This window comes from Callithrix jacchus, chromosome 5 (genome assembly GCF_049354715.1).
Source record: "Callithrix jacchus isolate 240 chromosome 5, calJac240_pri, whole genome shotgun sequence".
Classification (NCBI taxonomy): Eukaryota; Metazoa; Chordata; class Mammalia; order Primates; family Cebidae; genus Callithrix; species Callithrix jacchus.
The window spans coordinates 11,208,929-11,219,422 of record NC_133506.1 but is presented as its reverse complement, the minus strand read 5'-3'; the positions used below and the strand labels follow the sequence as shown (position 1 = coordinate 11,219,422).

The following is a 10,494-nucleotide window of genomic DNA, read 5'->3' as shown; positions in this document are numbered from 1 at the left end:
CCCCAGCTTCCTAATAAATGAGGCGAGAATGATGTGCTTATGGGGTCATTTTGAGGACTAAGAGACGAAGCCTATAAAGAAAGCATCTTGCAAAATAGCTGGCAGGTGTTAGACCTGCCAGAAATATTCCCGTTCAGAAGATCAGCAGAAGATATTCCCCAAAGTTCATTCAATAAACATTAGGGTGTAACAGCTCAGGCCTGGGATTTCCAATCTCTGTTGCAAAAGATAAGGGAAAGTACTTGTCTCCAAGATTAAAATTCAGGTTCTTACGAGATGAAGGAATTAGAGGAATGCATACACAGGTAACCTCTGAGATCTGTATCTGTGATCTGTAGGTAATTATTCTCCACAACATACAGACACACATGCAGCCACTCACAGAAGTATTCAGCAGGGGCATAGTTATTTCATAGCAGAGAAAATGTATTTTCGGGGGGGGGGAAGGATCACATTCATCTATTTTTTTTTGAAATGGAGTTTCACTCTTGTTGCCCAGGCTGGAGTACAATGGCATGATCTCAGCTCATTGCAACCTCTGCCTCCCAGGTTCAAGCAATTCTCCTCCCTCAGCTTCCTGAATAATTGGGATACAGGCGTCCACCATTATGCTCAGCTAATTTTTGTATTTTTAGTATAGATGGGGTTTCACTATGTTGGCCAGGCTTGTCTTGAACTCAAGTGATCTGCCTGCCTCGGCCTCCCAAAGTGTTGGGATTATATGTGTGAGCCACCGTGCCCGGTTATCCACCTGCTTCTAAGATTACTCATTTTTTCCTGCTGTCTACTGCTACTGGGCTCTGGCAGTGGCTTTCTCAGCTGCACTCAATGAAGCCTCTTTCTGGGTTCACCAAGAAGAAGGTGGGTGCTCCCCGCCGCCAGTCCCAATACCCAGTCAGGAGCCAGATCTATGACTGCCTTCTGCTGATCTCGAAAATGTGGTGTCAGCTTTTCTTGATTTAGACCCCAGCGCCAATTTTTTGTTCCTGGAACTCTGGGTTTTAAAAACAACATAGTTTTGGTTTGATGGCACTTTTTAATCAAACAGAGAGAAGACAGACAAATAAATCACAGCCTGTTTCCTGAGAGATTTCATCAGCCCTATGGTTATTCTTCCTCTTCTACCCCGTGGTCTATCAGGGCACACACAAATGCAGGCTTCTACATTACACACTCACGCAAACACCTGCCTTAAACACAAGCACGCACTGCCTTACTCAAATGCACCTACCTCTCACACACACACCTACCTTACACACACACCTGCCTCGCACACACACACACACAGGCACCTACTCTCACACATACATTCACCTGTCCTTACACACATTCACATCCACTCCCTTACACACACAACACCCTGATACACACACCTGGACACACACAGTTCCTCTCTCATAATTCAGAGGAAGATGTCTTTACAACTAAGCTCTTACATTCAAATAAGATTAGTCGTCTTGCCCCTTCATTCCTGTGGAGCTTAACTATATCATGAGAGGGAGAGTCTTTATTAAAATAAGCATATAACACTACAAATGAAAATAAGGAGTGAGCATTTATATTTGCTTAGAATGAACACAAACACATTGCAGGGTGCTCCTCAGGACCTTAGGGCGGGCCCCCAAAGCTCAAGCCTCAGTAACTTTGTGGTACATCTGTCCTTGATGGAAATGTTTTTAGCTAAATTAGAGCAAACACTCCAGTAGATGATTGTTTGTGTTCCCAACCTCAGTGAAATGTGACCATCCACAATGATTTGAAGCGAGATCTCAGGTAGTTAGGCTTTTCTTTGATATCCTTGAATCTGAGTGAAGCACTTTGATCTTCATTGTCAAATCCATGTAGTGACCCCCTCGCATCCCCCTCCTGCTTGGTGAATGCAAGCTCTCTGCGTGAAACTCCCACAGGGACGCTGAGGGGGGGGTTGGTGGAGGCCAGGACAGCTGGCAGAGAGAGCTGGGTGTGTGGTGTGGCATTTTGGAAGCAGAGCATGCTCAGTGTCACTTTGTGGATAATTTCTGCAACAAAGGAGGAAACTTCTGCTGTTCCCACTGAAGTGGAGTCTCCATGGAACCTGCAGCAGCCGGGGCTCCAGCGGGAAAAGTGCACCCACAATAGCACACCCCAGGAAAGGCTGGCAAAAAGCTTCTGCCTTCGAAAAATAGAAATAAATTGCAAGGCAGTTCACAGACTGGAAGAAAATTCTGCAGAACATATATTCAGCAAAGGGTTTGCATTCAGAATATAAAAGGAAGTGTGTAAACACACACACACACAGACATCTTAATGAGGATAAAAAGAACCCAAAGCTCAAAAGTGTTCAAAGATTTGTACACACTTTACCAAAAAAATATATGAATGGCCAAGAGATAGATGAAAAATGCTCTACATCAGGAGTCTCCAGCCCTGTTAGGAACTGGGCAGCACAAAAGGAGGTGAGCAGACCACAAGCAAGCATCGCCACCTGACCCCTGCCTCCCGTCAGATAAGCAGCGGCATTCGATTCTCAGAGGAGCTCAAACCCTATTGTAAACTGCACAGTCGAGGGATCTTGGTTGTGTGCTCCTTATGAAAATCAAATCCCTGATCCTGAAAGCATCCCTCAGCCTTCATCACCAATTCTCTGTGGGAAAATTATCTTCCAGGAAGCCAGTCTCTGATGCCAAAAAAGCTTGGGGCTTACTGCTCTAAATCACTAGCCATCAGACAATGCAAATGAAAACCACAATGGGATAGCATTGTGCCTACTAAAATGGCTAAATGTAAAAAGACTGGCAATACTAAGTGTTGGTGAAGATGTGAGTGTCACTTTCATTCACTGCTGGTGGAAATGAAAAATGCAGCTGCTCTGGAACTAGGAAGCCAGAATGTTGTAAGATTTAACATACACTTACTATTTGACCCAACAAATTCACCCCTAAGTATTTCTCCAAGAGAAATAAAAACACATGTCTGTACAAATATGTACAAAAAATTTATAGCAGCATTATTTGTTATTTTATTTTATTTTATTTTATTTTTAGGGACAAGGTCTTGCTATGTAGCCCAAACTGGTCTCAAACTCCTGGCCTCAAATGATCATCCCATTTTAGCCTCCCAAAGTTCTGGGATTACAGGCATGAGCCACCACACCCGGCAGCGGCATGATTCTCAAAAACCAAATACTGGAAGAAACCCAAACGTGTCTGAGCTTTGATGAGTGGATAAACAGCACAGAATATAGAAGACTACTCAGCAATAGAAAGGCATTCAATTGTAACATGCCACATGATTCCTGGAGGCAGCCGTGCGTGAGTGCTGGTCGGGCTGCAGCTCTATGGCTCGCCCTGCCTCCCCAGCCTGCCTGGGCTCTTGTGTGCTCTTCCCCTAGTCAGGGAAAATCCTTGAACCACCCACTTCTGAGAAACGGTGAAAGAGAGAAGGAAGGAGTAAGAAACAAAAGAAAGAAAGGGGCCAGGCACAGTGGCTCACCCCCATAATCTCAGCACTTTGGGAGGCCAATGTGGGAGGATTGCTCGAGTTTAGGACTTCAGGACCAGCAAGTGGGGATCCCCACCAACACTAGGGCCTGCCTATCTGGATTAAGAGCCACAATTTTGCCCTCTTCCCTGGCTGGTAGGGAGGAGGCTGCACGATGCCTGAAGTTACTGTGACAGATGTGAACCAGCAGGAGTTCGTCAGAGCTTTGGCAGCCTTTCTTGAAAAGTCCAGGAAGCTGAAAGTCCCTGAATGGGTGGACACTGTCAAGCTGGCCAAGCACAAAGAGCTTGCTTCCTACGATGAAAACTGGTTCTACACGTGAGCTGCTTCCATGGTGCGGCACCTGTACCTCCGGGGTGGCACTGGGGTTGGCTCCATGACCAAGATCTACGGGGGACGTCAGAGAAACGGCGTCATGCCCAGCCCCTTCAGCCGAGGCTCTAAGAGTGTGGCCTGCCTGGTACTCCCAGCCCTGGAGGTGCTGAAAATGGCAGAAAAGGACCAAGATGGGGCTGGCAAACTGACACCTCAGGAACAGAGAGATCTGGACAGAATCGCTGGACAAGTGGCAGCTGCCAACAAGAAGCATTTAAACAAACCATGCTGGGTTAATAAATTGCCTCATTCAGAAAAAAAAAAAGCCACAATTCCGGCCGGGCACAATGGCTTACACCTATAATCCTAGCACTTTGAGACGCCAAGGCAGGCAGATCACAAAGTCACGAGTTCGAGACCAGCCTGACCAACATGGTGAAACCATCTCTACTAAAAATATAAAAATTAGCTGGGCGTGATGGTGCACCTGTAATCCCAGCTACTGGGGAGGCTGAGGCAGGAGAATCACTTGAACCTGGGAGGTGGAAGTTGTGGTGAACAGAGATCACACCACTGCACTCCAGCCTGGGAGAGAGAGCAAGAGACTCCATCTCAAAAAAAAAAAAAAAGCCACTCTCCCAAAATGCCTTGCCACTCCCTATGTGATAGATAATAATGTTTTGTGATTCTAAACATATCAAAATAGAGTCACTTATGACAAGTGACTCAGCCTACAGTGAAGCTGCTCACCCCTCAGAGTGTACAGTGGACAGAGGTGATGTCATAACACCTGCTGTGGTCAGACACCCCCAAGACCTGACAAGAAAGAGAAGCCAAAAGGCAGCTGAGATAATGGCCCTGGAGACGCCTGCAGAGGGCTATGAACACCACGGTAAACTGACCATCAGGGGGTGCCATGGCTCATGCCTATAACCCCAACATTTTGGAAGGATGAAGTAAGATTTCTTGAACCCAGCAGTTCAAGATCAGCCTGGCAACTAGGGAGACCTCATCTCTACTAAAAATTTAAAAAGTTGGCTGGTTGCAGTGGCTCACGCCTGTAATCCCAACACTTTGGGAGGCCAAGGCAGGCAGATCACAAGGTCAGGAGTTTGAGACTATCCTGGCCAACACGGTGAAAACCTGTCTCTACTTTAAAAAAAAAAAAAATTATCCAGGCATGGTGGCACGCACCTGTAGTCCCAGCTACCTGGAGACTCAGGCAGGGAATTGCTTGAACCTGGTTTGAGCCGAGATTGAGCTACTGCACTCCAGCCTGGGTGACAGAGAAAGACTCCATCTCAAAAAATATATAAGAATAAATAAATAATTACAATAATAAAATAAGATAAAATTAAAAAATAAAAAGAAGACAGCCTTACCTGCCACTTTCAGTAAACAGAACAGAAGAAAGACACACATGTTCAGAATCAGGAAGCCCAACAAATTCCAAATTCCTGTAGTTCCAGCACTTTGAGAAGCCAAAGCAGGCAGATCACCTGAGGTCAGGAGTTCGAGACAGCCTGGCCAACATGGCAAAACCCGTCTCTATTAGAAATATAAAATTAACTGGGTATGGTGGTGGATGCCTATGATCCCAGCTTCTCAGGAGGCTGAGGCAGGAAAATCACCTGAACCCAGGAGGCAGAGGTTGCAGTGAGCAGAGATCATGCCACTGTACTCCAGCCTGGGCGACAGAGTGAGACTCCATCTCAAAAAAAATAATAATAATAAAATAAATAAATGTGACAGTGCATGCACCAGCAAACGCTTTGCATCACGCCTAGCACATAGTAAGTGCTCAGTAAATTAAAAAATAAAACAGTGTTAGCCTCCCTGGAAGTTCCTTCCCTGGCAGTCCTCACTGCTCATTCCCGTCACCAACCACCCTCTTCAGATCACCAAAGCAGCCTGGTGTCCGAGAAGAGGCGAAAACCCAGCATCTGAAGACTGAAACTGCATCCCAGCTCCACCAGCTGCCAGCTGTATGTCCTTGGCCATTAGCCTCTCTGTTCCTCAGTTTCCTATGTGAAGAATTGGGATCAGCATCGTAGCTGCCTTTTAGGCTTGTTGTGAGGATGAAACAAGAGCACAGAAAGTGCACAATACACGTTCAAGTATTATTACTGTAACTGTTACTACAACTGCTGGGGACATACTGTCTTCCACACCCGCCCTGGTACCAATTCCTACAGATTCAACCTCCTAAAAGCCTCTCAAAGCTGCCTTCAGCCTCCATTTCCCAGGCCTGGACTTTCCTATCATTTCATGCCTCTATTAGGGGCTCCTGAAAACAGATTCTCAGGTTGGATGTAGTGGCCTGAGCCTGTCATCCCAGCTACTCAGGAGGCTGAGGCAGGAGAGTGGCTTGAACCTGGTAGGCAGAGGTTGCAGTGAGCAGAGATCACGCCATTGCACTCCAGCCTGGACAATGGTGTGAGACTGTCTCAAAAACAACGATGATGACAGCAGATCTCCAGTCCTCCCCCCAGAGTTACTGATTCAGTGGCTCTGCAGCAGCCTGAGAATGTGCATTGTTAGCAAGTTCCCAGGCGATGATTGTTACACATAAATTTTCAGAGCTGCAAAAGAAGTAGCTCTTGAATATAAATTTCCTCAGCAAGGCAATTTACTTCTATAGAAGGATACAGCTCACAGATGGAACAATGGCAAGCACACAGTTGGACAAGGAAGGGGAAAGGGTTCTGATTCCTGATGGAGGTCGCCTCTACTGCTGTGTCGGTCCCCTGTCGGCTACGCTTAGACTGCACAGTCTAGGCTAATTCTGACTGGCTATTTTAAAGAGAGCAGGGGTACAAGCCTGAGTGGCAGGGTGTGTAGTTTGGCAGGAAGGATGGTTACAGGACAGGTCAGAGAAGGTAAGCAGGGGTGACTCAGGTCAAAGCAGGTGACCGGGATGAGTTAGGACGGAGCAGGGGACCAGGGGAACAGATGTGATTAGAACTGGTGGAAATGGTTGCTTACTCAAACTACAAGGAAGTCAAACTTTCAAATGAAGGACAAAGAACTGAACATACTGACATCCTGATTCCTTGAAGAGAAATTCAGAACTCATTGTATCCAACATGACCACGCTGCCAGTCCGAGAGTCACACCTTGACAACCTCTGCTTCTGAGCTCTTCCCAGTTTCCCTCACACAGAGAGGTCTTTCCTCATCTAACTCTTCTCGAGGCTGGTGGCCTCAGGGCTGGGAGGATTCTGTGGGTGGAGATCAGTCAAGGACAGTCAGAGGCTGGGATTGTGCAGCGGGGCTGGCCTCTGGCTCCAGGGTGTGTCTTCAGCCTGGAATCTGCTGTTTTGCACCAGCCAAAGTCAAGGTGCTCCTAGGTCCTGAAAATCCTGCCCCCTGGTTACACACACATGCACACACACACCCCACACATGCCCCTCCCCAATTATTCACTCCAAAAGTCCCATGCACACACATGACACTGTCATGGTCCCCTCCAAGCACCCACACTCTGCCCCAGGCAGGCCAGAGCTCACCCACCCTGAGGATTCATCCCTGACAGCCCTGCATCCCTTTCCTCACAGATGCTTCACTTACCCTCTTATCTGCTCTGAAATTCCCTCAAAAGCCGTCACTAGTAATTTTTCTAAATCATAGTAATTACCTCATTACTTTGATATTAATAGACTTCGCTCAGCAGCAAGGAGCCAGCGGAAAGGTGCCCAGGCCCTGTGTGTGGGGAGGGTTCCTGGAGGCAGCCCTGTGTGAGTGCTGGCCGGCTGCAGCCCTGTGGCTGGTCCTGGCCTGCCTGCCTCCCCAGCCAGCCTGGGCTCTCGCGCATTCTTCCCAAGTCAGGGAAAATCCTCGAAACACCCACTTCTGAGAAATGGTGAAAGAGAAGGAAGGAAGGAATCGAGGATGATGAGGTTCAGGACGCACGGGCTGAGTCCTTACTAAGTACCAGCTGCCTTCGCTGCATTATCCTTCCTCATCCTCACAACTGTTCTCTATGATGAGGCCTCAGGGGCTGCATTTCAGCCGGGGAAACCGAGAGCTTAGGTGATCTGCCCAAGGACTCACTCTCAGTAGCAGATCTGCATTAACACAGGCAGGCCTGACTCCCAAGCCTAACCTCCTGACCACGAGGCTTTTCTGCAAACACCGCCCCCTCTAGGCCTCAGTTTCCCCATTCATTGCAGTCACAGAGACTGTTAATAAGGGCTCACTGAGAGCCAGGCACCAGTTTGCCACCTGGCCCATTTCACATAATCCTATTACTGAATTTGAATCTGTGACCTGTTATAACCACAGGGCCACGCTTGCCTTCTCAATCTGATGGTAAGTGATTTTCCAAGTCCAAGGGAACACTGCAGACTTCCTCCACAAACAGGATGGGGAAGAGAAGTTCTCCGCAGAAAGGCACCCCGGGGCAGGACAGACCAGGGCTGAGAGCGACTGGGCAGCCAGAGACCAGACTAGCCAGACTGGTCAGGGTCAGGGTGGGGGTGCAGAATAGAGGGTCCTTTGTCAGGGCAGAAGCTGCAAGCTCCCCCATCCCCACCATCTGGCTCCAGCTCCAGCCTAATGATGCATGATGGGGAGAATGTTGGTGGGGGGGTTGCTGAGGGCTGCCCACCTTCTCTGCCTCCTACGATAAGCCAACCCGAGACCTCCCAGGGCCATCTGGCTAACACATCCCCAGGCCGTAACCACCCTGGGACTCCTCAACAGGCTCAAATTGGGAGTGTGGCCAGCCCCAGTAGCTGGGGTAACAGGCATCTGCCACCACACCTGGCTAATTTTGTATTTTTAATAGAGATGGGATTTCACCATGTTGGTCAGGCTGGTCTTGAACTCCTGACCTCAGGTGATCTGCCCACCTTGGCCTCCTGAAGTGCTGGGATTACAGGCGTGAGCCACGGCGCCTGGCCAGAATTACCTTTTTTTTTCTGTTGTTGTTAAGAGACAAGATCTCACTCTGTAACCCAGGCTGGAATGCAGTGACACAATTATAGTTTACTGCAGCCTTCACGCTCCTGGGTTCAAGTGATCCTTCTGCCTCAGCTTCCTGAGTGGCTGAGATTGCAGGAGTGAGCCACCACACCAGCAATTTAAGGATTTATCTTAAAGTAGAGGGCATGGCCTCCTTTGTCCCTTCCTCCACCCTGCTTTTCGGAGTGCAGATACAGTGGCTGGAGTGCAAGCAGCCACTATGGACCAAGACTGGAAACAGCCCATGGACAATGATGGAGCTAAAAGTAAAAGTGTTTCATGGTGACTGTGGAGCTGCCACATCATCTTGGATGCCAACGCTTCCTTGAGGGAAACAGCGATACACTTCTATTTTATTTAAAACACCGTTACTTGGTGTCTTCTGTACTCATAGCAAAACTTATTTGGATTTTTTTTCAACCAAAAAAATTTGCCTTCTGCAAATTCTCTAACCTCCCTATGCCTTGGTTCTCCTGTCTGGAATGAGAATAATTGTCTGGGTACCATGGCTCATGACTGTAATCCCAGCACTTTGGGAGGCTGAGGTGGGTGGATCACTTGACCAGAACTCTCAGGAGTTTGAGACCAACCTGGGCAACATGATGAAGCCCATCTCTATAAAAAAATACAAAAATTAGCTGGGACTCACCTGTAGTCCCAGCTACTTGAGAGGCTGAGGCAGGAGGATATCTTGAATCTGGGAAGTCGAGGTTGCAGTGAGCAGAGATTGTGCCACTACACTCCAGCCTGGGTGACAGGGCGAGACCCTGTCTCAAAAAAATGAGAGAGAGAGAGAGAGAGAGAGAGAATAATTAGTATTAGATGAATGTATAGCAGCGTGACCTATTAAGAAATTACCTTTTTTTTTGGCAGAGTCTCGCTCTGTCATCCAGGCTGGAGTACAGTGGCACAATCTCTGCTCACTGCAACCTCCATCTCCTGGGTTCAATCGATTCTCATGCCTCAACCTCCTGAGTAGCAGGTACCCACTACCACACCCAGATAATTTTTGTATTTTTGGTAGAGACGGGGTTTTGCCATGTTGGCCAGGCTGATCTTGAACTCCTGGTCTCAAGCGATTCACCCACCTCTGGGAACATAGGGAGACTATGTCTCTACAGAATAATCTAAAAAATTAGCCAGGCATAGTGGCAAGCACCTGTAGCCCCAGCTTCTCAGGAGGCTGAGGCAGGAGGACTGCTTAAGCCTAGAAATTTGAGGCTGCAGTGAGCCAAGATTGCACTGGGACACCCCAGCCAGAGCAAGACACTGCCTCAAAAAAAAAAAAATAATAAAAGTCTTGTTGCTTGTATCTGGGATTGTTTGGAGCAATTAACATCTGCCCCACATGTCAAGTGCCTACACAAAGTAGGCCCTCAATAAGATGGGCTGTAGTATTCTAACATTAACTAGCAGTGGCGGGGTCTTTCCTTTCCTATCCCAGTGTGGGGGTGAAGGCATAGGATAGTGCCCGGGGGCAGTGGCTCATCTCTGTAATCCCAACACTTTGGGAGGCTGAGATAGGTAGATTACTTGAGGTCGGGAGTTCAAGACCAACCTTGCCAACATGATGAAACCCTGTCTCTACCAAAAATACAAAAATTAGCCGGGAGTGGTGGTACCTGCCTATAATTCCAGCTACTTGGGAGGCTGAGGCATGAGGATTGCTTGAACCCGGGAGGCGGAGGTTGCAATGAGCTGAGATTGTGCCACTGCACTCTAGCCTTTGCGACAG

General features: G+C 48.0%; 1 pseudogene; it reads left to right on the top strand.

Annotated features, from left to right (window-relative positions):
• Positions 1-3,501: 3,501 nt before the first annotated feature.
• On the top strand, positions 3,502-4,275 carry LOC144582450 (small ribosomal subunit protein eS19 pseudogene; annotated as a pseudogene).
• The last annotated feature ends 6,219 nt before the right edge of the window (positions 4,276-10,494 follow it).